This window comes from Nycticebus coucang, chromosome 1 (assembly GCF_027406575.1).
Source record: "Nycticebus coucang isolate mNycCou1 chromosome 1, mNycCou1.pri, whole genome shotgun sequence".
Classification (NCBI taxonomy): Eukaryota; Metazoa; Chordata; class Mammalia; order Primates; family Lorisidae; genus Nycticebus; species Nycticebus coucang.
Genome location: NC_069780.1, coordinates 151,894,502 through 151,922,478, shown reverse-complemented (window position 1 = coordinate 151,922,478; position 27,977 = coordinate 151,894,502). Strand labels below are relative to the sequence as shown.

General features: G+C 40.1%; 2 long non-coding RNA genes across 2 annotated transcripts; both read left to right on the top strand.

Annotated features, from left to right (window-relative positions):
* The first annotated feature begins 92 nt into the window (after window positions 1-92).
* LOC128585361 (uncharacterized) lies at window positions 93-24,765 on the top strand. The gene is made up of 4 exons (XR_008380033.1): window positions 93-199; window positions 20,653-20,766; window positions 21,327-21,512; window positions 24,643-24,765. It is a non-coding gene; the product is annotated as an uncharacterized LOC128585361 (long non-coding RNA).
* A 10-nt stretch (window positions 24,766-24,775) lies between these two features.
* On the top strand, window positions 24,776-27,775 carry LOC128585364 (uncharacterized). The gene is made up of 2 exons (XR_008380035.1): window positions 24,776-26,376; window positions 27,150-27,775. It is a non-coding gene; the product is annotated as an uncharacterized LOC128585364 (long non-coding RNA).
* The last annotated feature ends 202 nt before the right edge of the window (window positions 27,776-27,977 follow it).

The window sequence follows — 27,977 nt, the reverse complement described above, 5'->3', positions numbered from 1 at the left end:
GCAGACAGTGTTTAATTCAGTTTACTTATTAATTCATTCATGTACTTCTTTAGTTATGTTAATTAGGTACTCATTAAGTACAAAAACCAAAGCTAGTTTCTGGGGAGGCTCAGCAAAATCAAGGTCCTGGCCTCAAGGCATTCAGCTTCCCTGAAGAATCAATACAGGACAACATGGGCTGAGGCGATACAGAGAAGAGGTATTTGGGTGAGGAGGCAAGGAAGGCCACAAAGAGAAGGCGGCCTTTGTACTGGATGTTGATGGATAAAAAGGGTTCACCAGGGAGGAAAGGAGATTCTAGGTAGAGGTAAAATTATGTGTAATGGCATGGACGCTTTACAAAACCATGTGACGTATTTGAGAAATTGAAAAAAATTTAGATGGGTGTGGTGGTTCATGCCTGTAATCCTAGTACTCTGGGAGGCTGAGGCAGGTGGATTGCTTGAGTTCAGGAGTTTCAGACCAGCCTGAGCAAGATTGAGACCCCATCTCTAGTAAAAATTGAAAAACTAGTGGGTGTTGAAGTGGGCACCTGGAGTGCCAGCTACTTGGAAGGCTGAGGCAGGAGGAGAACCTGAGCCTGACAGTTTGAGGTTGCTATGGGCTATGATGCCATGGCACTCTACCTAGGGTGACAGAGTGAAACTCTGCCTCAAAAAAAAAAAAAAAAAAGAAAGAAAGAAAGAAAAAAAGAAAAGAACATGGATAGAGCTGGAACATATTCTTCTTAGTAAAGTATCTCAGGAATGGAAGAAAAAGTATCCAATGTACTCAGCCCTACTATGAAACTAATTTATGGCTTTCACATGAAAGCTATAACCCAGTTATAGCCTAAGAATATGGGGAAGGGGGAGAGGGAGGGGGGGGAGGGGAGAGGATGGGCAGAGGGAGGGTGATTGGTGGGATTACACCTGAGGTGCATCTTACAAGGGTACATGTGAAACTTAGTAAATGTAGAATATAAAAGTCTTAACACAATAACTAAGAAAATGCTGGGAAGGTTATGTTAACCAGTGTTATGAAAATATGTCAAATGGTCTATAAAATCAGTGTATGGTGCCCCATGATCACATTAATGTACACAGCTATGATTTAATTTAAAAAAAAAAGAAAGAAAAAAGAAAAGAAAGGAAAAAGGAAAAAAAAAGAAAATTTAGTGTAATTTACCATCACTGCAAGTTCTTCTCTGGGAGTGATGTATATCTGCTTATAAGGGTATGTTGTAAATTACTTTGCAATTTCATGATCAACTCAAAGTACTTATTTGGTATATAAATGAAGCTGTTGTGTTAAGGACATGTCAACATATTATACTATTGAAGTAAAATCAGAAGGAAGGTAATCTGTTGCTAATTAGCTGTCTGACTTCAGGCAGGTAAACTTAACTTTAGGTTTTAGTTGACTCCGCTATAAAATAGAGAGGTTGATATAGAATTTATTCTTTATTCTCTCTACCATTCTAAGAAAAACAATAATCCCAATGAAATTATCAGAATGAAAGAAAAAAGAAAATCAGCAGGTATTTGCTGAATATGCCCCCAAGAGCTCATAAGCAAACACAAAAAAGAAGGTAAGTATATATCCACCCTCAATTTGCACAATGCTATTAAAAACTACCAAGAAAATATTAAAGGAAGTTTGGACTTATGAATTCTAATGGTTGAGGGAGGGTGGGGCATGGTGAGGAAAGTAAGTAAGGGGCTCTATTTGAAGAAGAACTGCTGAACTTGTACAAAGCAATCAGAAAAAGGCTACCACTACGATTTTTATAAATCTTGTTCTTAAAAAACAAGAAGTGATCATTCCTGGAACTCTGATAAGGAAGGTTCCAGTAGGCAGGTCACCTGAGGTTCAGCCAGGAAGCCTATTTATTTAACATTGCTGCTGCCTGGACTAGAGGGAGAAAGGCATTTTTAGTTTCAAACTTAATCTACGCTGTAACACATGGAAAAAGGATTTGTGTGTTTTCTAGGAAGAAGCAGATGTTATCCAACAGAACATAGATGTTGCTGTTGTAAAATTCATAAGTGACTACTTGTATGCATATATGATAAATGCCATATGTTCTTTGTATAAAGAAAGGTAATAATGATTTTCAAGTAATCATATAGTTAAAAAAAATTTGTTTGTTCTAAATTATATCAGGAGGTGAAATCTCTGAGGCCAGCAGGTAACTAACTGTCTGAGGCTCCCTCACCAACAGATTTTATTTCATTTCAACACACATCCATGTAGGAGAGGCACTGTGCTTGGTGCCAGGGATACAGTGGAGGATGAAACAGACACAGCCCTTGTCCTCACTGAACTTAGAGTTGAGTGAGGGAAATATAGCTGGAAAATGTCATAATAAATATTTCATTAATGCCTTATAGGAAAATAACAAAGATGAGGGGAGTCTAATTTAGGAGAGAGGCAATCAGGGAAGCATAGACCCTGGCTACTCTTTTCACTGCCAGTTAAACAGACCCCCATTAAGCTGTCCGTGAGAAAGTCTTATGGATATACCTCAAACAACTAAAAGTAGACCTATCATTCAATCCAGCAATCCCACTACTGGGGGTTTATCTAAAGGAAAAAAGTCATTTTTATTAAAAAGACACACTTGCACTTGAATGTTTATTGCAGCACAATTCACAATTGCAAAAGTGTGGAATCAACCCAAGTGCCCAATACTGAATCAATATGAGTGGATTAATAGAATGTGGTATATGTACACCATGGAGTACTACTCAGCCTTAAAAAAGTAACAACTTAGGTGAAACTGGAGATCATTCTAAGTGAATTATCACAAGAGTGGAAAAAACACTACATATTCCTACTATTAAATTGGAATTAATTGTTCAACACTCATGGGCACACATGGAGGTAAAACTTAATAGAAACCAAGAAGGTGGTGGGGAAAAGGGGTTGGGTAAATTCACACCTAACGTCTGGGTGATGGGTCCATTTATAATGTTGACTCAAACTATATAAGAGCAATACATGTAACCAAAATATTTGTAGCCCGGTAATATTCTGGTGGGGGAGCTGTTCATCAGAATTTCTAAGTATAATTTTCAGAATAAAATAATTCTTTAAGCATTTAAGTGATTTAAGAATCACTTAAATAAGGTAACAAGAGTTTAGAAATCTTCATCCTTGATATGAGTTGAAAACATTTTTCACTTATAGCACCCTGAATCACATAAAAATAACAGTGTAATCCATATGTCGTTTGGGGGTTGCTGGCTCCTTCAGATTTAGATAAATTTTCTTGAAACCTCTCTCATTCCATGAGGCTGATCCATCCTTCTTTTGATGGTCAGAGCTTTTATAGGACATTTAGTGGGATAGAATTTTTTGAATATTTGAGAGGGGATGAGGTGATGAAGAAATTTGTATCAGTCAGGGTAATTCAACCCCTGTAACAAATGAGCACTGTTGTAATAATAATGAAAGGATTGTTTCTTACTCATATTACAGTCCAATGGGGGTTGGCAGGGGCCTGATCCATATAGCCCTTCACAGTCTTTTTTTTTTTTTTTTTGAGACAGTCTCTCTCTGTTGCCCTGGGTAGAGTGCCATGGTATTATAGCTCACAATAATCTCAAACTCTTGGGCTTGAGCAATCCTCTTGCCTCAGCCTCCTGAGTAGCTAAGGACTACAGACCTGGGGCATTATGCCCCACTAGTTTTCTTTCTATTTTTAATAGAGACAGGGTCTCACACTCACATTTGTTTTTAACTCCTGAGCTCAAGCAATCCACCCACTGCAGCCTCCCAGATTGCTAGGATTACAGGTGTCAGCCACCACACCCAGCTAGCCTTCACAGTCTTGAGGCTCCTCTCCAGTGGCTTCAGAATCTTCTAGGGTCATAGAGTCCTCCACTTGATCCTCTGTAGAAGTGGGAAGACAGTGTGAAGGATGGGAATTACATTGTCCAGGCCCAGAGGTTGCACACATCACTTCTGCCCTCACATTCCACTGACTGGTGGTCATCTGACTATCTATACTTAACTGCAAAGGAGGCTGGGAAATATAATCTAATTTATTTATTTATTTATTTATTTTTATTTTTTTGAGACAGAATCTCACTTGGTCACCTTGGTAGGGTGTTGTGGCATCATAGCACACAGCAACCTCAAACTTTTGGGCTCAAGAGATCCTCTTGCCTCAGCCTCTGGAGTAGCTGGGACTACAGGTGCCTGCCACAATGCCCAGCTATTTTTAGAGATAGAGTCTCACTCTTGCTCAGGTTGGTCTTGAACTTCTGAGCTCTAACAATACACTCTAGCCTCCCAGAGTGCTGGGATTACAGGCATGAGCCACTGCTCCTGACTATTGGTTTCACAGAACTAGAAAGGACAAGATTCAAGGGCTTGAAATCACCAGTACACTTTTCTTCTCGGCTTCTTGTTTCTGCTTCTCTCCAGAGAGCTTAGGGGAAAAGATTTCAGTTTCACCACAAAAACGAAAAGACTTAATGTAATACATATACTTACCAATCATATTCTGAAGATTCTGACTGCATATTGGAACTGCAGGAAGAAAACAGTCTTGGCAATCTGTCTCTGCTACAGAATTTATTCTGCAGTAACACACACAGCTTCAAATTTAATATTCATTCTCCTGGTTCTTAGAAATTCCTTAGCCTTCTCACTACTAGGGATTTTTAATGTGATTCCTAGGCTCAGGCCAACTCTTCTTTCATTCTCCACTGTTACTCCTTCCTTCTTTTTCTTTCTTCCCAGAGGCCAACATTCCTGTTAATTTTTTCTTATAGAGGGTTTTTAACTCTCTCTCACTGCCTTATCTCCCACAGGCTTCTGAAACTCTCACTGTCTACATAAATTTTTACTAGAGAATTCTTTGGAGGCCATCCAATTTGAGGCCCTCTGAGGCCTACATGATATATAACATATGGTTATGTTTCTCAAACTGTTGTAAATATATTTGTGGGACCATGAGACCTTGTGCCTGGAAATACATGAGGCCTCAAGATAAAAATAATCTGTTCTTAGCTCAAAGCAACTCCCCAAGGGGCCATGTGTTTATGATATTCCCTTCCTTCTGGGGAATCGTTCTTTTCCACCCTGCGATTCCAATATGCAGTCAGAACCTTCAGAATATGATTGGTAGCTATGTATATTATATTAAGTCTTTTCTTTTTTTGTGGTGAAACTGTGAACTAATAGACACCCTTCTCTCTCTAAACTAGTTCAAAATATGGTCTGTCATTTACAAGTAAAATAATTCTGATTTATACAATAAACATGGTAACTTTCTTGAAGTTTATTCATTAATTTTAGAGATAGGGTCTTGCTGTGCACCCAGGCTTGAATCCAGGGGCACGATCATAGCTCCCTGCAGCTTCTTGATCTCTGCTCAAGCATCCTGACTTGCTGAGATCGCAGGCACGAACCACAGTGACCGACTTTCCCCCATACACTTTAAATCATCTCTAGACTTACGTATGATACTGTATCATGTAAATGCTATACAAAGAGTTGTTATTCTGTATTGTTCAGAGAATAATGACAAGAAAAAAGTCTGCACATGTTCAGCACAGGCACAACCATTAGTGTTTTAAAACTATTTTTGATCTATAGTTGGTTGAATCTACAACAGGAACCCAAGAGAAGGAGGGCAGAGTGCGTGTTATGGAACAGGAAGTTCTGGCTGGGCTCCAGGTCCCCAGGGCTGCACTTACCCTTTCCTACCTACAGGTGCTCAGGTGGTAAAGCTGGAGGATTGTTGTCTGCTTGTCTAAGTTTGACACAGGGTCAGATTACTCTCTTCCCTTCTTGTGAGTTCCTCTGTGGAGGAAGAACCTGTGAAATGGTGAGCCTTATACTCCCTTTCTGGTTGGATGTATTTGGGGTACAGGGTAGTATAAACAGGGACGTGCAAGAACAGCAATGTCTGTACAGCCTGCTGGGCCATCTGTCCTTGGGAGAATTTGCCCGGCCTGCTTCCTAAGGGTTGTGATAAAATTTATAAATAATTTACAACACAAGGACATCAAGAGAGCCTTATAGGAACACTCAGTGCTATCTCAAGCTGTCTGGAGCAAATTATAAGCCCTCAGCTACCGCCCCATGACAAAAAAGTGCCAGTTTTGAGTGGAAAGGAAACACTTATAGCTCCATTTCCTCTCTGGCACAAGTAGCTCTAAAAAAAGAAGCAAGAGTCTCAGAAAAAGGGTTGTAGCTCTCTAGTTTGCTAAGAGTTGAGGAGGTAAAGCAATAGTGTTGACAGAAAGTCTGAGACTAGGACAAACACAAAGAATTGCAAATTAGAAAGTGTACACTAGTGGGACAGACACCTCAGCGAGGCTCCACCTCACTACACGGGACGTGTGTGTTTTGCTAGCTTCCTTTGTTCCACAGTTGAAATTATCTTTATCTTCCGATCAAAACATTGCCTACCTCGTGTTTCTTTTCTTTTCATATGTGGGAGTTTCTATTTGAATTTTACCTAGGTTGTTTTGAGTGGATGATCAGCCACAGCAGGATATGTTTTTTTTTCTTTTTAAGTGAGATTGAGCACAGGGTTAGACCCATAATTCGTGAGGCTGGTTATGCACATAAACACCTGCACTGTGTTTTCCATAGTTATAAATTTTTATAAATAAAGGGATCTCTGAGGAGTCCAAAACAGACTATTGACTCACTTTGGATCCTGGCCAAGTAAATGTCTTATCTTTTCTGTAAAACAGACATCAAATTTTAAGAAAACAATCAAAATGACCTCTACTGGAGTTGTTTAGGATCATTACGTTTATCACAGAAAAACTGCTGGATTTTGGCATTTGATTTGGAGTTTGTCCTAGTCTGTTTTCTGTAGCTTATAACAGAATGCCTGGAGCTTTTAAAGGAAAGGAATTTGTGGAAGCTGAGAAGTCCAAGTTTGAGGGGCTGAATCTAGTGAGAGCCTTCTTGCTGGTGGGGACTCTGCAGAATCGTCTAGCTCATCTCCTTTTTCTTAAAATGAAGCCATCAGTCCCCCTCTCGTGATTGCCCATTGATCCATTAACTCATTCATTCACTAACCTATTAAAATCACCTCTTAAATGTCCCACCACTCAATATTGCCACATTAGGTATTAAGTTCAACGAGTTTTGGAGGGGAGTAAATATTCAAACCATAGCAGAGTTGATCTTAAGACTCAGATGCTAAACATGATGCTTTATTAAACATGATGTTTCAGCGTTAGCATCATGTTTGGTGGTAAGTTCACAGATTGCATTCTGCTACTCATCGATGGAAATGACTTCCATATTAATCTGATTACGGTTAACTTGATGAACAGATAAGGTATAACTCTTTTAAAAGAAAGTTCCAAAGTCACCACGTTTGGTGTGGTGATGTCAGTTTGACAAACACTAGAATATAGCCACTGTGTGGCTCTCGCCTGAGACGGTCACACACTCAAGGACACACCATACGGGTGCATCATGTCAGCAAGGCAGTTTACTTTTGTACTTTCAGTCTGTGGGAAATATCCAAATGTGGCGATGATATCTAGTGAAATAGTTGTGTTAAGTCAATGAATCCCAAATATCCAGAGTGTGACTTGACTGAGTTATAAAATAACCAGGTTGTCTAGCATTATCCACGCACTGGTTCCTCTGCTCATCAGAAACACATGGGGAGATCTAAAAGTTTTAAAAATTTCTTTGAAATACAGATCTAATTAAATTTATTCTTTTTTTGGTTGAGTTCTATGAGTTTTGACAAATGCTTGTTCCTACCACTGCAATCAAGATGTAGAACAGTTCCATCACCCATCCCCAACCCTTCAATTGGAAACTCAACTAATTTCTTATCCATCATTACGGTTTTGCATTTTTCAGAATGTTGTATAAATGAAATACAGTAAGGAAAATGGATTCTATCCCTTTGCATATGTGCTGGAGATTCGTTCTTGTCGGTGCATGTTTGTTCCTTTTCATTGTGGAGTACTGTTTCATTGTATTTATGTATCAGTTTGTTTATACACTACTCAGTAGAGAGACATATGGTAGTTCCCAGATTTGGGTGATTTTGAATGAAGCCTCTACAACCATTCATCTATAGCTAATTGTGTGAGCATGTTTTCACTTATCTTGGGTAAATACCTAGGAATAAGATACCTGGGAAGTTTTGAAAAATATTCCTATGCCCATGAAATTACATTCTCTTGGGTATGGAGCCTTGGAATATGTACTTTTAAAATTTTCCCCAGGTGTGATTTCTTTTTTTTTTTAATGTATTTATTATTTTATTTTAATTTTTTTTTTTTTTTTTTTGTAGAGACAGAGTCTCACTGTACTGCCCTCGGGTAGAGTGCCGTGGCGTCACACGGCTCACAGCAACCTCTTAACCCTTGGGCTTACGCGATTCTCTTGCCTCAGCCTCCCGAGCAGCTGGGACTACAGGCGCCCACCACAACGCCCGGCTATTTTTCTGTTGCAGTTTGGCCGGGGCTGGGTTTGAACCCGCCACCCCCTCGGCATATGGGGCCGGCACCCTACTCACTGAGCCACAGGCGCCACCCCGGATGTGATTTCTTAATGGGTAAAGAGTGTTCTTTGAATTATGAAATGTCTTGGAAAGAGGTAATGTGAACATACTAAATGCCATTGAATTATTTACTTCAAAATGGTTAATGGTTAATTTCATATCATATAATTTTTACCCCAATTTAAAAAAAAGACTAAAAAAATTCTCCGAGGGAATTTTGATGCTTGGAAGCTCTGATCTGGGAGGTTGTACATGAGTGGGTTTTAGGTTAAAAGATGTCTGCATTGGTCTCAGCCTCTGGGTCTTGGTCCGACCCTCTTGTGAATCTGTAACAAATGAAATTTTCCTTAGAAAGTATGAGGGATCTTAACAATTTTGGGTAGTTAGCAGGTGAGCCTGTAACTGGATCCAGTTTCTTTCTTTCCTTCCCTCCTTTCTTTCCCTTCTTACTTTCTTCTCTTCCTCCCTCCCCATCCATTCACCATTCCAGTCTTTCTTCAGGCTCTACTGCCTTAGGTAACCCTACGTCCTTACACTTCCTGTTTTTGTCTTTTCTGTGTCACTTGAACCTTTAGCCATCTGTCAAATCAGAGTATTTTCATGTATCAATGCCTTCTTCTGGGGTTGGTGTGTTCCTAGCCACTTTGAGAAAGAAGGCGGTAGGGAGTTGGTGCTCATAGTCGAGCTCTGTCCCTTTGGGATTTCCTAGGCCGTCCCTGAAGTAGGGTGTGTAGAGTCTTTCTTCAGAACAGGCATGTCCCAAGCCCTGTGTATCTTAAATAGGCCTGAGTCTGGGGATGTAAAGACTGTGGCTCAGTGAGTAGGGCGCTGGCCCCATATGCTGAGGGTGGTGGGTTCAAACCCAGCCCCGGCCAAACTGCAACAAAAAAATAGCCGGGCGTTGTGGCGGGCGCCTGTAGTCCCAGCCGCTTGGGAGGCTGAGGCAAGAGAATCGCGGAAGCCCAAGAGTTAGAGGTTGCTGTGAGCTGTGTGACGCCACGGCACTCTACCTGAGGGCGGTACAGTGAGACTCTGTCTCTACAAAAAAAAAGACTTAGTGTCCAAGGGGCGTCTTTTCTTTCCCTTTCCTTGATCCCTGGAATAGAAGCCACTTCGGATGAATTAGCCACAATGTTACAATGAATTTTACATGTTCATTTTTTCCATTTTCTTGGCCATCTTTGCTTTTTGTCCATGGGGTTTTGCAACTTGAATCATGAAAGGGAAGAAAGGCAGACAGATTGCACTTAAAATAGAGAAGGAGAGAGGGTCCTGGAGGAAGTGCATTGTGTATGATGTTGGGAAAATGAGGGAGGGAATCAGGGCTGGACCTCAGGGAGGTTATAGACCCTGTGAAGAAGAGATCAGTTACTGATGTTCCACCATCTGCCTAGATTGCACCTGAACATGAGCCACAGGAGAAACTTAATAGCCTGCCACCTTCCCCTGGTTCCTCAAACTGACTCAGGCTGAAAGCACCTCTTAACAGCTTAGCCATGGAGATGGGGGACAAGACAAATTTTCAGGGAAGATGGTTTGTTTACTGCCTCTTTATTTCCCTCTCTGGACCTCCCTGCTAGAACCTGGTGAATTTACAGACTCTCAGAGTGGGGAGCCCTTGCTGGCTACCCTAATAGGACTTTATATAATGGAGGGGGTTTTCTGACCTTTTTACTTTTCTGTTGTACATTGGAAGAGTAAGAGTTGTCTTGGGCCACACATTAAATACACAAGCACTAATGAAAGCTGATAAGCAAAAGAAAAGGTCCATGTATACTTTTTTTGTGATATACAACACCACAGAGAAGCAAAACAGTACTCAAATAATCTGCATGCGGTCTGGACACCCCATGACCATTTCTGACCACTTCTCTTTCCTTAACCTTCCTTTTCCTCTCTCCTGTCCTCCCTCTAGAGTTAATGTGAAACTGTATGTAATGTGTGGTGAATGGGAATGTCTTGACATGTTTGCCTTCTTTCCAATCCAGGCAATATTATATTTTCTCCTCACTATCACAGGAAGAAATGAGCTGGACAGGGGTATGAGGAAACATGGTGGGTTGTTAGTGGAGATATTTTTTGATGGAGGGATCAGTTAAATGCATATTATGTAGGAAATTGACTTGAATGTATTGACCTGTGTATATAAAAATCAAAATTCCAGAGTATTTTATGGAAACGTAACATTAGCATGCTTGTGCATGTATCCATCCATTTATCCATCCATCCATCCATCCATCCAGTAAATAATGATGGCAGCCTCCTGTGTACCTACTACTGTAGAAGTGACATATTGTGTGGTAAGTGTTGGGAAGGAGAGGGGATGAAATAAAAATAAAGAAGGTAAATAGCTGACTGAAGGCAGTTATTGTTTGGGATTTATCAGAGAGAGAATTTGGCAGACTTCATAAGAAACTAGCTGGTACATGTTGATGATCCTTAAGGAAAACAATATAACTATCTCATAGACTTACAGCCTTACCGAGGGAACAGGTATTGTAATGACATTCTGGCAAATTGCACCTCAAGACACGTTTCCCACAAGGCTATGGTTCCCTGGTCCTCCCCCTCCTTTGGTTGTAACAGTGGCTAGCAGGCCATGTTCTGTCTTTAGTAACAACTCTCTTTGTGGGCATAGTGGTGTAATTGTGGACAGAAGTTCCTGCTCGATTCTATTTATAGCTTCTGGTGACTCATTAATATGTTTTACCTTAGCAAAGGCCAGCTCCAGAGCCAGGCTTTTATTGCTCTATTAGTGAAAAAAATTTTTTTTCACTGGAATATTCTGGTGAAATAAAAAGCAAACTATAAAACATTCCTAGCAATTTGCATGTCAGCTGTTTAACTGATGTAATACCAGCAACCTTACATTCAGAATCGCAGACTAGAGTTGTCAAAGATTCCTGCGTCTCCAAGCGCTTACCAATAAGTAGGCTTTATTTTAAAATTAAAAAAAAGAATTCACTGGTAGTCTGAAGAGTTAAATTAGCAGTTGATCTGGAAAATATGTTAACCAAACTTCAAAAGTATTTCCGTTCTGGGAAGTCTCCGAACCCTCTGTAACCAGGCCCTTTGTGACATTTCCACACATGTGACCTTCACTCTTGTCACTTTGATTCCAACGGAGAAGTCGTGGTCAGGGCTAAGACTGAACTTGGTAGAGATTGTAAGGTAAGACTTTGAAGCTGCTGTACTTTTATCAATTCACTCTGAAAAGCAATCTCTGTGGTTAAATGTGTTAAATCCCCTGAGCTTTCATAGCAGCTTGGCTAAAGGTTATTATTATGAAGGCAGCAGCGAGAGAGGAGATAACTTAGACCAGAGCGCTGTCACTGAAATAAAGTCAAAGGAATTACTTTATCTTCTGTGCACTTAGCAGAACCTCATAATCAGATATTATCATACATACGCTATGCTTTAGTTTGTTAAAAATATAACAAAGCAAACTTACTAATATCAAGCACTAGCAAGGTTGGAAAGCAACTGGAACTTTCTCACATTGCTGATGGGAATGCAAAATGGTACAGCTACTCTGGAAAACAATTTGGCAGTTAACAATATGAAGTTAAGCATATACCCTGTTTCCCTGAAAATAAGACATCCTCCGAAAATAAGACCTACTTACAGGAAAGATAAGACGTCCCCTGAAAATAAGACCTAGCGCATCTTTGGGAGCACACCTTAAAATAAGACACGGTCTTATTTTTGGGGAAACAGGGTAGAACAATCTCACTCCCAGGTATTTACCCAAGAGAGATGGTCAAGGAGCTTGTGTGTGGTGGGTACAGAGCACTCAGGCAGAGGAGAAGCACCAGATGGACCGTGGCGTGTCTGAGACGCAGAGGATGCTGCGTCTGAGTATGGAGGGTAACCGGGGTGGGCTGGGGGAGGGATTTGGGTTTCTAGTCAGAGAATGTTGAGAGGTGGTTAAAATATTCTCAGCAAGAGAGTGACAGGACTAGATACACATCTTAAAAAGATCAGTCCGGCTACAGTGTGAAGAGTGGGCTGGAGGGAGGTGGGAGAGGTGAGTTGTCTGGGACAATTCCTGACGGGGCTGGATGAGGGCTGTACCCCCGGAAATGTTCTCTTTCAGCCCCCCAAACTCCTGATCTTGCACTGATCTTTTCATATAATAATATTTCTAATAGATATGAGAATAATGAATGACTTCTTTTTAAATATGCTTATACAGAAAAGAATTTATATAGAAAAGAATTTATTAACATTAGTAACATTAAGGTAAATTATGAAACAGAATTAAAAAAACATGCAAAGCCATCTCCCTATTGCAGAACTAGAACATGAGTATTAAGAAAATCTTCCTTAAACAAGATCCTGTACTCAATTTTAAAAAGGGATTGAAAACTCTCCTTGGATTGCAGTGATATCAGGACTTTCTAGAGATCAGGGCTTGTAGGCCTGGTAAGAGGCTGCCCCAAGAGGCTGAGGGAAGATGGGCTGCAGACAGTGTGTGGAAGGGTGTGGAGGAAGACTCCCAAGAGGGAGAGAGGGAGGTTGAGTGGGTGACTGCAAAGGGGCCAATTCTAAAATCCTCTGTGTCAATGCAACAAAAAGCATAAATACACGTTATTATACTTAAAGGCCTCCAGGGGGATTTAAAAACCTGTGGTGTTGGCTTCTTAAAATCAAATACCTAATTATAGCCTTTTGATTTTTAGAACAAATAAGATGGAACCATGTGCATACATATATTCCCAAATATAGCAATGTATGTGGTGGGAGTGTTTTCTTGAGTCCCCAAGGTAGGGGATTAGGAACAAGATGAGAAATTGGATAGAGTGTTTGGATACAAGGAAACAGTTGCAAAAAATTCATTTTCTATTCTATAGCAGGGCTGGTAGACTGTCTTTTGGGAGCTAAATGGGTTTGTATAACCAATGAACGAAGAATGGTTTTTATAATTTGATTAAACTTTAAAACTTGTGAAAGTTGTAGATTCACTTGCAGTTATAGGAAGATAGGAAAAAACAGATAAAATAGACTTCACTGAAATTACAAACTTATGTATGTCAGGAATACTATCAATAGAGTAAAAACGGCAATCCACAAAATGGGAGAAAATATTTGCAAATAAAATATCTGATAAGGATTAATATCTAGACTATATTAGAGCACAACTCAACACCAAAAACCAACCCTCCTTCCCTTAAAATATAGGTAAAAGACTGGGCACAGTGGCTCATGATTATAATCCTAGCACTTTGGGAGGCCAAGCTGAGAGGATTACTTTTGAGGCTAGGAGTTTGAGACCAGCCCGAGAAGCATAGCAAGACCCCATGTCTATAAACAAAATTAAAGATAAAATTAGCCACATATGTTGGGAAGCACCTATAGTCCCAGCTACTCAGGAGTCTGAGACAGGAGAATTGTGTGCAGCTAGGAGTTTGAGATTGCAGTGAGCTATGATGATGCCACTGCACTCTATATGGAGTGCAGAGCAAGACCCTGTGTCAAAAAAAAAATATATATATATATGAATATATATGTATATATACACATATACACACATATATGTATATATAAGCAAAGGATGTGAATAAGTATGTTTCCAAAGAAGGCAGACAAATGGCCAATAAGCAAATGAAAGAGATGATCAACACCAATAATCACAGGGAAATGAAAATCAAAACCACAATGAGATAACACTTCACATACATTACAATGACCATTACCAAAAAGTCAGAAATAACGAGTGTTGGTGAGAATGTACAGAAATTGGAACCCTTGGGCACTGCTGGTGGATGTGTAAAATGGTGCAGCTGCTATGGAAAACAGTATGGCATTTCCTAAAAAAATTAACCATAGAGGGGCGGCGCCTGTGGCTCAAAGGGGTAGGGTGCCACATATGCCGGAGGTGGCGAGGTCAAACCCAGACCCAGCCAAAAACTGCAAAAAAAAAAAAAAATTAACCATAGAGGCCAGACATAGTGGCTCTCGCCTGTAATCCTAGCATTCTGGGAGGCCAAAGTGGGTGGATTGCTTGAGCTCAGGAGTTTGAGACCAGCCTGAGCAAGAGTGAGATCCTGTCTCTACTAAAAATAGAAAAACTAGCTGGGCATTGTGGTGGGTGCCTGTAGTCCCAGCTACTCAGAAGGCTGAGCCAAGAGGATTTCTTGAGCCTAGGAGTTTGAGATTGCTGTGAGCTGTGACATCATAATACTCTAGCCTGGGGCAACAGATTGATACTCTGTCTCAAAAAAAAAAAAAAAAAGAAAAATTAAACATAGAATTATCATATGATCCAGCAATTCCACTTCTAAGTATATATCCAAAAAAATTGAAAGCGGGAACTTGAATAGATATCTGTACACAATGTTCTTAACAGCATTATTCACAATAGGCAAAAGATGGAAACGACTCAAATGTCCACCAACGAATGAGTGGAAAAGAAAATGTGGTATGTACAAAGAAATACTATTCTGCCTTAAAAAGGAATGAAAATCTGGTGCAAGTTACAGCATGGATGACTCTTGAATACATTATTCTAAGTGAAATAAAACAGACATAAAAGGACAAATATTGTGTGATTCTACTTATATGAGGTCTTAGAATCATCAAGTTCACACAGACTGAAGAGGGGTTGTGGGGAGGGGATCACAGGGAGCTATTATTTTATGAGTACAGAGTTTACTTTCAGGATGATGAAAAAGTTCTGAAGAGAGATGGTGGTGATGGTTGTTGCATAACACTGTGAACATATAAATTATAAATTTAAAAATGATTAAGATAAATTTTATATTATATATTTTTTCACTTAAAATAAAAGAAGTAATACTGAGAGACCTGTTGTACTCTTTTACTCAGTTTTCCCTAGTAGTAACATCTTAAAGATTCATACAATATAATAAACAACCAGAATTTTGACAGTGATATGATCCATTGAATCTCATTCATATTTCCCCAGTTTTATACATATTCATCGGTATGTATTTTTGCATTTTTAGATGGTTGGAAATGATAAAACCAATAACATTTTGTGATAAATGAAGATGATATGAAATTTAAGTTTCAGTATCCATAAATAACATTTGATTGGAATATAGCCACACTCATTAATTTACGTATTATCAGTGGCTACTTTTGTGTTACAGTGACAAAGTTAAGTAGTTGGGACAAGGACCATATGGCCTACAAAGCATGAAATGTTTATTATTAGTCCCTTTATAGAAAAAGTTTGTTGACCTATGTTCCGGAGCACAATCAGCTGCCAAAAAAAAAAAAAAAAAAAGTCATGAGTATAAAAATTACTTAAGGGAAGTGACTGGATAATATGTCTAACTTTAGACAAATGAATCATAATGAAAATGGTACATTGTCAAGAATGATATTTATGAAACTTAAGTTGGTGCTATTTGGCCTTGTTGGGAAACTTACTTGTTCCCCAAGTTGCATACTCTTACCTCTTTTCATCAAGGTGAGTGTTCAGGGTATTCTGGTGTTTTGCTTTTCTTTATTTATTGAAACAGAGTCTCACTTTATCATTCTCTGTAGGTAGAGTGCTGTGGTGCCACAGCTCACAGCACCCTCAAACTCTTGGGCTTAAGCGATTCTTTTCCCTCAGTCTCCCAAGTAGCTAGGACTACAGGTGTCCACCACAATGCCTGGATATGTTTTGGTTGCAGTTGTCGTTGTTTGGCAGACTTGGGCTGGGCTCAAACTTGCCAGCCTTGGTGTATGTGGCTGGCACTCTACTCACTGAGCTATAGGTAACAAACCTGGTTTTCTTTCTTTCTTTTTTTTTGTTTTTGGTTCATGGGCCTTTGGTCATTATACCAATGGATGTTCTTTGCTGCAAGTAACAAAACACAATGTCACAATCAGCCTAGACTTATAGGGATTCATCCCTAGATGGAAAAGGGCCCATAGTTTCTGAGACATATGATTATTTAATATGTATTTGAGCAAGACAGAGATTTTTTTTTTTTTATTAAATCATAGCTGTGTACATTGATATGATCATGGGGCATCATTCACTAGCTTTACAGACTGTTTACCAAGTTTCACATATACCCTTGTAAGATGCACCGCTGGTGTAATCCCACCAATCCCCTTCCCTCTACCCACCTCCCCCCTCCCTTCCCCCTATTCTTAGGTTGTAACTGGGTTATAGCTTTCATGTGCAAACCCTAAACTAGTTTCATAGTAGGTCTGAGTACATTGGATACTTTTTCTTCCATTCTTGAGATACTTTACTAAGAAGAATATGTTCCAGCTCCATCCATGTAAACATGAAAGAGGTAAAGTCTCCATCTTTCTTTAAGGCTGCATAATATTCCATGGTGTACATGTACCACAATTTATTAATCCATTCATGGATCGATGGGCACTTGGGCTTCTTCCATGACTTAGCAATTATGAATTGAGCTGCAATAAACATTTTGGTACAAATATCTTTGTTATGATGTGCTTTTTGGTGTTCTGGGTATATGCCCAGTAGAGGGATTACAGGATTGAATGGCAGATCTATTTTTAGATCTCTAAGTGTTCTCCATATCTCTTTCCAAAAGGAATGTATTAATTTGCATTCCCACCAGCAGTGCAAAAGTGTTCCCTTTTCTCCACATCCACGCCAACATCTCTGGTCTTGGGATTTTGTGATATAGGCTAGTCTCACTGGAGTTAGATGGTATCTCAAAGTAGTTTTGATTTGCATTTCTCTGATGATTAAAGATGATGAGCATTTTTTCATATGTCTGAAGGCCGCGCGCCTGTCTTCTTCAGAGAAGTTTCTCTTCAAGTCCCTTGCCCAGCCTGCGATGGTATCCCTTGTTCTATTCTTGGTAATGCGTTTGAGTTCTCTGTGGATTCTGATTATTAAACCTTTGTCAGAGACATAACCTGCAAATATCTTCTCCCATTCTGAGGGCTGTTTGCTTGCTTTACTTACTGTGTTCTTGGCTGTGCGGAAGCTTTTTAGTTTGATCAAGTCCCAATAGTGTATTTTTTTTTTTTTTTTTTTTGGGTTTTTGGCCAGGGCTAGGTTTGAACCTGCCACCTCTGGCATATGGGACCGGCGCCCTACTCCTTGAGCCACAGGCGCCGCCCCCAACAGTGTATTTTTGAAGCTGCTTCAATTGCCTGGGGGGTCCTCCTCATAAAATACTCACCCAGACCGATTTCTTCAAGGGTTTTCCCTGCACTCTCTTCTAGTATTTTTATAGTTTCATGTCTTAAGTTCAAATCTTTGATCCAATGAGAGTCTATCTTAGTTAATGGTGAAAGGTGTGGGTCCACTTTCAGTCTTCTACAGGTTGCCAGCCAGTTCACCCAGCACCATTTGTTAAATAGGGAATCTTTTCCCCACTGAATGTTTTTAATTGGCTTGTCAAAGATTAAATAACGGTAAGTAGCTGGATTCATCTCTTGGTTCTCTATTCTGTTCCAGACATCTACTTCTCTGTTTTTGTACCAATACCATGCTGTTTTGATCACTATTGATTTGTAGTATAGTCTGAGGTCTGGTAGCGTAATTCCTCCTGCTTTGTTTTTATTTCTGAGTAATGTCTTGGCTATTTGAGTTTTTTTCTGATTCCATATAAAACGAAGTATTGTTTTTTCAAGATCTTTAAAGTATGACAGTGGAGCTTTAATAGGGATTGCATTGAAATTATATATTGCTTTGGGTAGTATAGACATTTTAACAATATTGATTCTTCCCAGCCATGAGCATGGTATGTTTTTCCATTTGTTAATATTTTCAGCTATTTCTTTTCTTAGAGTTTCATAGTTCTCTTTATAGAGATCTTTCACGTCCTTCGTTAGATAAATTCCCAAATATTTCATCTTCTTTGGCACTACTGTGAATGGGATAGAGTCCTTAACTGTTTTTTCAACTTGACTGTTGTTGGTATATATAAAGGCTACCGATTTATGAATGTTGATTTTGTAACCTGAGACGCTGCTGTATTCCTTGATCACTTCTAAAAGTTTTGTAGTAGAGTCCCTAGTGTTTTCCAGATATACTATCATATCATCTGCGAAGAGCGAAAGTTTGATCTCTTCTGACCCGATATGGATACCCTTGATCGCCTTTTCTTCCCTAATTGCAGTGGCTAAAACTTCCATTACAATGTTAAAAAGCAATGGAGACAATGGGCAGCCTTGTCTGGTTTCTGATCTGAGTGGAAATGATTCCAATTTAACTCCATTCAATATGATATTGGCTGTGGGTTTGCTGTAGATGGCCTCTATCAGTTTAAGAAATGTCCCTTCTATACTAATTTTCTTGAGTGTTCTGATCATGAAGGGATGCTGGATATTATCAAAAGCTTTTTCTGCATCGATTGAGAGAATTATATGGTCTTTGTTTTTTAATTTGTTTATGTGCTGGATTACATTTATAGATTTACGTATATTGAACCAGCCTTGAGATCCTGGGATAAAACCGACCTGGTCATGATGTATAATTTGTTTGATGTGTTGCTGGATTCTGTTTGTTAGGATCTTGTTGAATATTTTTGCATCTATATTCATTAGTGATATTGGTCTATAATTTTCTTTTCTTGTTGGGTCTTTTCCTGGTTTGGGGATCAGGGTGATGTTTGCTTCATAGAACGTGTTGGGTAGTCTTCCTTCTTTTTCTACCTTTTGGAACAGGTTGAGTAATATAGGTTCTAATTCCTCTTTAAAGGTTTGGTAGAATTCAGACGTGAAACCATCTGGTCCCGGGCTTTTTTTTTTAGGAGGTTTTGTATGGTTGATGCTATTTCCGAACTTGATATGGGCTTGTTCAACATTTCCACTTGATTCTGGCTAAGTCTTGGAAGGTGATGTGCTTCCAAGTATTGGTCAATTTCCTTCAGATTTTCATATTTCTGAGAATAAAGTTTCTTGTAATATTCATTAAGGATTTTTTTGATTTCTGAGGAGTCTGTTGTTATTTCATCTTTGTTGTTTCTGATTGATGAGATTAGAGATTTTACTCTTTTTTTCCTGATTAGGTTGGCCAAAGGTTTATCTAGTTTATTGACCTTTTCGAAAAACCAGCTTTTTGATTTATTGATCTGTTGTATTATTCTTTTGTTTTCAATTTCATTTAATTCTGCTCTAATTTTGGTTATTTCTTTTCTTCTACTGGGTTTGGGGTTGGAATGTTCTTCCTTTTCCAGTTGCTTGAGAAGACAGAGATTTTGTTAGCAAAGAAAAATGTGGAAGAATGAATGATGGGAGGCAACAAATAGTGTTCAACACAGTGATAGTTTGATGTCTGCAAACTCAATTGTGGAGTTCACCGTTTTCATTAAGCACAGGTGTGTAACAGTGATATGCATATTTCTTTAATGAGGATATCTAAATGACTAGACTTCTTCCTTTCTCTTCCCTTTCTTCTTCTAAAAATTTGCAAGCCAATTTGGTTTCTCTTCTAGGGGCATGAGAGATGGAGAAAGAAAGCCTCATATTTTGTGAGACTTTGTTCAATGCTATGGTTGGAATGTTTGTGCTCCTCAAAATTCATATGCGGAAATCCTCACCCCTAGGGTGATGATATGAGGATGAGGTGATTAAGTCGTGCGGGTGATGTCTTCATGAATGGGCTTTGTGCATTTATAAAAGGGGCTTTGAGCTAACTGTATCCCCTACCTGACTTGTGGGAAGTTGCCATTTCAATGAACCAGGAAATGTGCTCTCACCACACACTGAATCTGTTGGGGCTTTGATCTTGGACTTCTCAGCCTCCGAACTATGAAAAATAAATTTCTATTTTTTATAAATTACTCAGTCTATGGTATTTTGTGATAGCAGCCTGAAAGGACAAAGACATTCTGTGTAAATCATGAATACAGACACATTTGTACCAACAATTAATCAACATGTCAGAAAATCTTTATTGAACATCTACTATGTGCCAGAGTCTGGGGACATAGAGGTAATAAAATGGAAAAATCCCCAGTCCCCATGGAGCTTACATCCTAGTGAGAAGATTCATTATGTCAATCTCGAATATTCCTATTCACCATCTCCTTACACCTGGGTCTCAAAGTCTTTTGAATATCGATTTTCCTTTCTCAGGTGACAGAACTCAGTAGTAGTCGTTTCAGTTTGTGGGTGGAAATAAAACATCTTAGTTTGTGGGTAGATGAATCTGGTTCATGCAGAATCTCAAATTTACTCACAGCTAACTCAGCTCCTCTTTTTATGAATAGGAGAAAATGTCTCGGAAAGGTATTTCTGATTGAAATGGAGAAAAAGGATCAGCACTATCAATGAGAGAGCTTCCAGGAGAGTGAAGTTGGAGAAGTGGAGGATGCTCTGAAAGAGTAGGCAAGAAGCTAGACACTTACATGATAGAGTTGGGGCAAAAGAACTAGCAATTCTGGGGTCATGGTAAGACTGTTCTCACTCTGACCTGAGACTGAAATCTTGAGTAATGAGAAGTTTGAGATGGGGCTATTAAGAACAGACCCTCCAGACGAAGACTGGCCTGACCTGGGCTAACCCCATGGACAGCTGCTTTCCCTGGCTTCAGGCCATCCTGGCACATTGGTCCTCCATACTTCTTCCAGAAGGTCTCGTGTGCCTACAAAGCCATAGCTCAAGGCTTGAAAACGTCCGGGGAGGTTGGGCCTCCTCCTCCCATGGTCAGATCTCTTTCTTGTCTGAATTATCTGTGATGCCATTTCTAGGGCCAAAGTGCCTTTACTTTCTTTGTTTTAATGACAAGCTCTCTCTTTGCCACCTAGGCTGGAGTACAGGGATCATAGCTCACTGTAACCTAGAACTCCTGGGCTTAGGTGATTTTCCTGCCTCAGCCTCCTGAGTAGCTGGGATTACAGGCATGTGCTAGCATGCCAGGGTAATTTTTTTTTATGCTTTGTAGACACTAGGTTTTGCGGTTGCCCAGGCTGATCTCGAACTCCTGAGCTTAAGGGATCCTCCAGCTTTGGTCTCCCCAAGTCCTAGGATTATAGGCGTGACCACCACCCAGTGACCACCAAACTTCATTTGTATTGGTATGCTCCCCAATACATGGGATTGATATCCCCCTAAGTCAACCTGGATCTTGGTAAGTGCACTTAGGGAACCAGGGCCTTGTTAGGAAGAGAGGTCGGGATAGCCGGGGGTAGGGTAAATCTTGGGTGTGGAAATGATGGGTTAAAAGCAGTTGCCATTGTTAGTGCCTCCTGGGGTGAAGTGGCAGCATGCCAGGATGATACGAGAGGCACCTGGGACACTCCTAGTGAGCGGAAGTATGAGTGTAAGCAAGGAATTGTGGGGGGGGGGCACATGTCACAATAACCTTCCTTCAAAATCCTCTTTTTCTTGGTGTGGTAAGTACATATTTTTTTGGCTACAAATCCATATACCTATGATAAAACTATAACCACAATGCTTTTGAAAAAAATGTTTTATTAATTTATATCCCTAGTCCCTCTTAGGAAAGGATATATAAAGCGTAACAACTGAGTGTAAATAATAATTAGAAATAAATGAAGTAAAATAAAATAAAATGGAGTCAGAAATGAGACCGGAAGAGGACACCAAAATTAATAGGCATGACCCTGGCTGCAGATTAATTTTGAGTTTCCTAGCAACCAACTCAAACTGGGAACTGTGTTTGGTTGGTTATACAGTTCACATAGTTGATAAGATAAAAAGGTCAGTGTCCCAGAAGAAGTATAACTATTCCTGGAATTAAGACCAAAAAAATTCTTTGGCGAGGCCCCCAGAAAAAAATAATGTGAACTGTTGAATAATGTGCTCAACTATATCCTTAGAGGATAACAGTGATAAGCTCTTTCCAATAGCATCCTTCTATTGTATAGCAAATAGTATAGCAAATTCTACTCAAGGCAGCGTGGGTAATGGTGGTAATTTCTTCGTGTGTTCATGACTTTGAAGAGCCACAAACATATTGCCAGTTTCGGACATTTCAATGTTTCAGTGAGGAAGATAAATAACAGTCTATTTTCTAGTAGAAGAAAGTTCTCTCTCCAAAGCTCTAATATCACTGTTCCTTTCCCCTAACACACACACACACACACACACACACACACACACACACACACACACAGACACACACACCTCCAAATTTTCATTCCATAGCTTGGCTGAATGAAGGAAATGTTATAAGGTAATATCCATTTTTTAAATTAAAAAAGGAGCCACCAATTAAGGAAATGAGGAACTGAGACTAGGCAATAAATATAAATTTAATATTTTTCATTCTTAAACAATGGTGGAGCCAGGTTTTATGTGAGTCCTAAAGCTCATACAATTTTGGGCACTCACTGTAAGGAAAAGAATATAAAGTTATGAACATACAAATAAAATAAATTAAAATAAATATGCAGAAAGAGAAAATAAATCACAGCAGATTAGTGGAGACACGGAGATCTACATCCTTTTCTTCTGAGATTAACTACTTTACCAGAAGGGCTTTCATGGAAACGCTTCCTGATTATAACCTGCCCTCCCTTCCACAAGTACCTAACCCCCAGTACTCACAGGGGTCTGGGCAAGTCAGGGACCCCCAGAAGCCTAAGGTCAATTAATTCATGCATTTATGGAAAATCTTCTCAATTCTCATCACTAAGTCCATCATCTTTTCCTAGAATACTAAGCTTCTTTCTTGTTCCAATAATGCAGACTTTGAACTGTTATTGACAAGACCCCAAGGAAATCAATGCCTTTATTTCTTTGAAAAAGACTTCACATCCATCTGGAAGAAATAATAGCTTCCAGTCTCCCTCTTTTTAAAGTGATCACGTTAGCCGAGTGTTGTGGTGGACACTGGTAGTCCCAGCTACTCAGAAGGTTGAGGCAGAGGATCCCTGGAGCCCAGGCGTTTGAAGTTGCTATGATCTAATTTGATGCCATGGCATTCTTCGCAGGGTGACAGAGCGAGACTGTGTCTCAAAAAAAAAAAAAAAAAAAATAGAAAGAAAGAAAAAAAAATAAAGTGATCAAATGCGCTCATTTGGCCCATAGGGATCTCAATATGGGTATCTTTGGCTGTCATTCAAGAGAAGTTTTTAGAAAACTGGGAGCCAAATAGGAGGAATGTGAGACTGGCTTTGCTCTGTGAGACAAACAGCAGGAAACTGGGAAAATCTGCTATTTCTGCATGCATTTTCTATATCATCTTGTCCTCCATTCAAACCAATCCACCCCCCCTTTTTTTTCTTGGAGAAAAGCACTAATGAGGTTTCCATTTATACGCTGTGAGGATTTTGACTTAACCTTTGGAACTGGTAAGTTAAAAGTGGAAAAGCCTGGTGGAAAAACAATCTCCAACCCCGAAAGTAAAAAGCAAAATTTGCTTCTAGAAAAATATTGCATATGACTTGGAGAAAAATTAGAATCGGATCTGCCTATTTTAAAGTGAAACCTCAAACACGTGAGGGTCATGGTGTTTCCTCTTTGTTTCCTGTCATTTTACTCTGGGATTTAAGCAGTATTAGCATATTTGCCACACAATAAGTTTCCTGTAGTAAGAGGAAAAAAGAGTCATAGGTTGAATTTATTAGAAGGAAGGCAAAGCCCTCTGATGAATGTTTAACAAAGAATGTAAAGTGATCAGATTTTTTTTAAGTGAAATACTGGTTCCCCTACATGCCATGGGGCCTTGGAGTAACCGAGCTCCTGGCAGCTGCTATGTGGTAGTGATTCCCTTCCCAGGCCCCCCATGCCCGGGAACCAGGTAAGTGTGAGTGCCTGGGGGTGGGTGGGTGGAGGGGTCAGGGAGGGCAGGGCAATGGGGTGGGGGGGCGAGATGGAGAGATGGGGCTCTGAGCCAAGGCTGGAGTGCAGAGCCTGGGATCCTCAGGCTGATTATTTAACCTCACTCATGGTCTCTGGGGAAACTAGGAAAGCATTTTAGATTTGACGTCTTTGCTGCCAGCGAGAACGTAACAAGCTGATCAACAAATGTGTTTTTGTAGGAAACTCCATGTAGGAAAAGGGGAGCTATGTACAGGGAGGAAAGAAAGGAAGGAAAGGAAAGAAAATGTAAGCTCGAACCCAATGTACAGAGAAGAAATACTCACCGATAGATTGTTTAGAGGTGTACAGCTGCAGGATCTCTTAGCAACTTACAATAGTCTGAGTTGGACTCAGTCGGACTCAAAGAGGTCTGACCTGATGAAAATGTAAGCTAAACATTAATTATTTTTTTCCTCTTTTTTCAAAAACAGGGTGTCCCTCTGCGGCCCAGGCTGGAGTTTAGTGGCCAGATCACAGCTTGCTGCAGACTTGAACTCCTAGGCTCAAGCCATCTTCCTGCCTCAGTCTCTCAAGTATCTGGGACTACAGGCATGTGCCAAAAAAATTAAAATTTTTTTGTAGTAATAGGATCTTGCTATGTTGCCCAGGCTAGTCTCAAACTTCTGGCCTCTGGTGATCCTCCCTCTTCAGCCTCCCAAAGCACTGGAATTACAGGCATGAACCATGAGACTAGGTCAAAACTATACATTAATATAAAAAGTAAACATAAATTTGTTAATGTAAGGCAATTTAACTTTTGAAAAATCAGATATATGTACAAAGTGAGAGAAGGAAAAGGGCAATTTAGATAGCACAGCAATCTGCCTGCGTTGCTGTCCCAGAGCCGGTGCCTTGGTGGTGCGAGGTGGGACCTGCTTCTTAGAGTGCTGATGTACCCTCTCTCTGAGGGTCAGTCTACTTCTTCCTTGTCTTTTTTTTTTTAAACACAGCTTCTAAATACAAGATGCACATGGAATGAAATGAAGTTCAAATGCTGGAAGAAAATCTGATTATGTATCTAACTTTTAGAGAAATTAAAGGGATCTTTAAGTTGAGCATACACAGTCTCTACCTTTGCATTCTAGTTCCAATCTAAGATGTGACTACCTTGTACCTCAGGTTGAAGGATGGTCTCTAGCTAGAAAAACTGTGTCCCTTTAGGTCACACTCCATCATTGGGCAAATAAGGTTGAGAACTACTTTCCATCCTGGAAAAAGATCTGTGTGTCAAATTGAAGTTCTTCTTGTTTTTTTTTTTTTTTTTTCTCACTCCTCAGTCTCCAGTGAGAATGTCTCAATTTGTCAACTAGCTGTAATCACAGGTGTGGCCTCTCCTTAGGAGAAATAGCAACATACTCTTCTGGGTCAATTTAGCATAAACTTTAAAGTAAAAGGGATTCCATGCCAGGTAGCAGATTGGATTAGAATTTCTCCAAGTTTCCGCCCATACCTCTCACTCTGTGGAAGTATTCCATCAGTCCTAACACTATTGTAAAAAGGCTTTCTGAATAATTTGTAGCCTCTTTTCTCCTTTAACCAAGCACATTAGTTGATCTCCTGATGTGTGACTCATTCCTTTTGCTCCTGGATCATGGGAGCTGTGGGGACCACTGCCACTGTAAACACACATTTAAGCCTCCGCTCCCACGTGGTTCCAGTCACCCATCTTGTGGGGTCAATGTACCCACAGGGAGTGGAATCATTATATTTAAGGAGAATTAAGTGTTATTTGAAAATATTTGGACCCTGGAGCCCCAAGCAGGGGCAGAGGTTTACTTTGGAACCTCTCCCTGGAAGCAGAGTAGTGGGTCAGGGAGCCTGGACACAGGATGGGTGCTGAGGTCTGTTGGGGGAGGCACCAGCCTGGCCTTGACCTTTGCACCTGCCTGGCAGTCATGTCTCTGTTAGGCCATTTTTGCCTTGTTGTGATCCAGTTTTGGCTTTCTTGGCCAGTGACCCCCCTACCTGGGGACCCCCAGGAAACTTTCTCTCCTTTTTTTCAGATGTTGCCACTTCAGAGGCATTTTAGGCTCTAGGTTGCTGCCTCCTCTGACCACTCTCCTTTCTGTATCCCCCATTCCACTGGCTCCTTCAGCTCCACACCTACTTCCTGAGTGTGCTCGCTGGCTGGAGATGGAAGGCCACTCTGGGAACTTCTAAGCTCGGTAAGACTTCTCCTTGATCAAGCCCCAGCCAGGTCTCATCAGGAAGTCCTCATGTGCCTGGTCCCTGTACCACCTGGGACCACCCCCTCCCCTGTTCCCATGGTGCCTGAGACTTTGCTCTGTTTTGAGACATTGCCTACTTGTCTGCCTTTCTCATTAAACTGTTATCTTCTGAAGAATAAGATCTGTACTTTACTCATCCTTCTGTTCTTGCCGTGACTTGTTTATTTTTGGCTTTTAACATTGTATAGTTTCATGTAAAATATAGACAATAGAATCATGAATATGCACTTATCTAGATTTACAATAATGGCTGACCCTTGCCTATTTACCTCGTCTGTTTTTTGCTTAAATATTTTTTTCTAGGTTTCTTTTTAAAATTTATTTATTTATTTATTTTTTATTGTTGGGGATTCATTGAGGGTACAATAAGCCAGGTTACACTGATTGCATTTGTTAGGTTTGCTTAAATATTTCTAAGTGAATTTCTGATGTAATGGTATTTCCCCCCTAGATACTCAGGTACGCATCTCTGCAATTAGGATGTTTCCCTACAGAACTGTTACCGTATCCTGTGTCATTGCCATGCATATTATCACATAATTTTTCATAATTATTATTACCTAATAAATAATGGTTTCCAATATTATCAACTATCCTCAGAAGGTTTTTTTACAACTCAGATCAGAATCCCTTCAGGGACCACATACTGAATCTAGTTGTTACAACTCTAAGTTTTCTTCTTCTTTTTTCATGTTATCGACTTGCTGAAGAAAGAAGACCAATTCTGTTGAAAGTCCCATACTCTTGGTGCTGTTTAACTTCACTAGACTCCATCTCAGGAAAAACTATAGCCAGCACTACGGGAGTGTCCGCCACTTCCAGAACCCTTTGATTCTATTCTCCTCTTGGCCTGCAGATTCCCAGTGCAAATACTCAAGGCACTAAGACTCAAGACTAAAGACTGTGTACCCTGTGTGCTATCATCCACTTAGATGTCCAGTTCCTGCCCTGCAGTCAGCTGATGAATCTTCTGGTAGAGCAGGTCCTGCATGGTTCTCCCTATAGTTGTGAGCAATAATCACATGAAGCCCTGGGTCCTTAACACATGCTGGAGAGGAGAAAACTTTGAACTTGGGGTTTCCTTATGGGTAGCAGCAACCAGAAGCCACCATTTTTCAAAATGAAGTCCTCCTAAAGCCTCCTAACGCCTCCTAACTTTTATGAACTCAATAAATCTCTTAAATTCATCCCAGAAAAACAACCTATTTTCCAAGTGACGTAAGGTTCAGCAACACGGCCCCCACCCTCTTGCCCCGGACAAATGATGTCCAGGCAGACACATCACACAGTGGCTGCTCCTGCCAACACAATAAAAAATAAAAAAGTTTCTCATTGATTTGACAGAGAAATATGAGGGATTTTGGCCATAGTCTCTGCCACAATGTTAACAGAAAGAGTTTAGAAAGAATTGTGGTTTTTGTTGGCTGAGATGCCCCAGCAAATCAGCCAAGAACAGGACCTACTTTTTATTTCATAGGCCCGGGAGGGGGAGACTGGAAAAGAGGAGAATGGAGGATGGGGAGGTTCGGACAGATGGG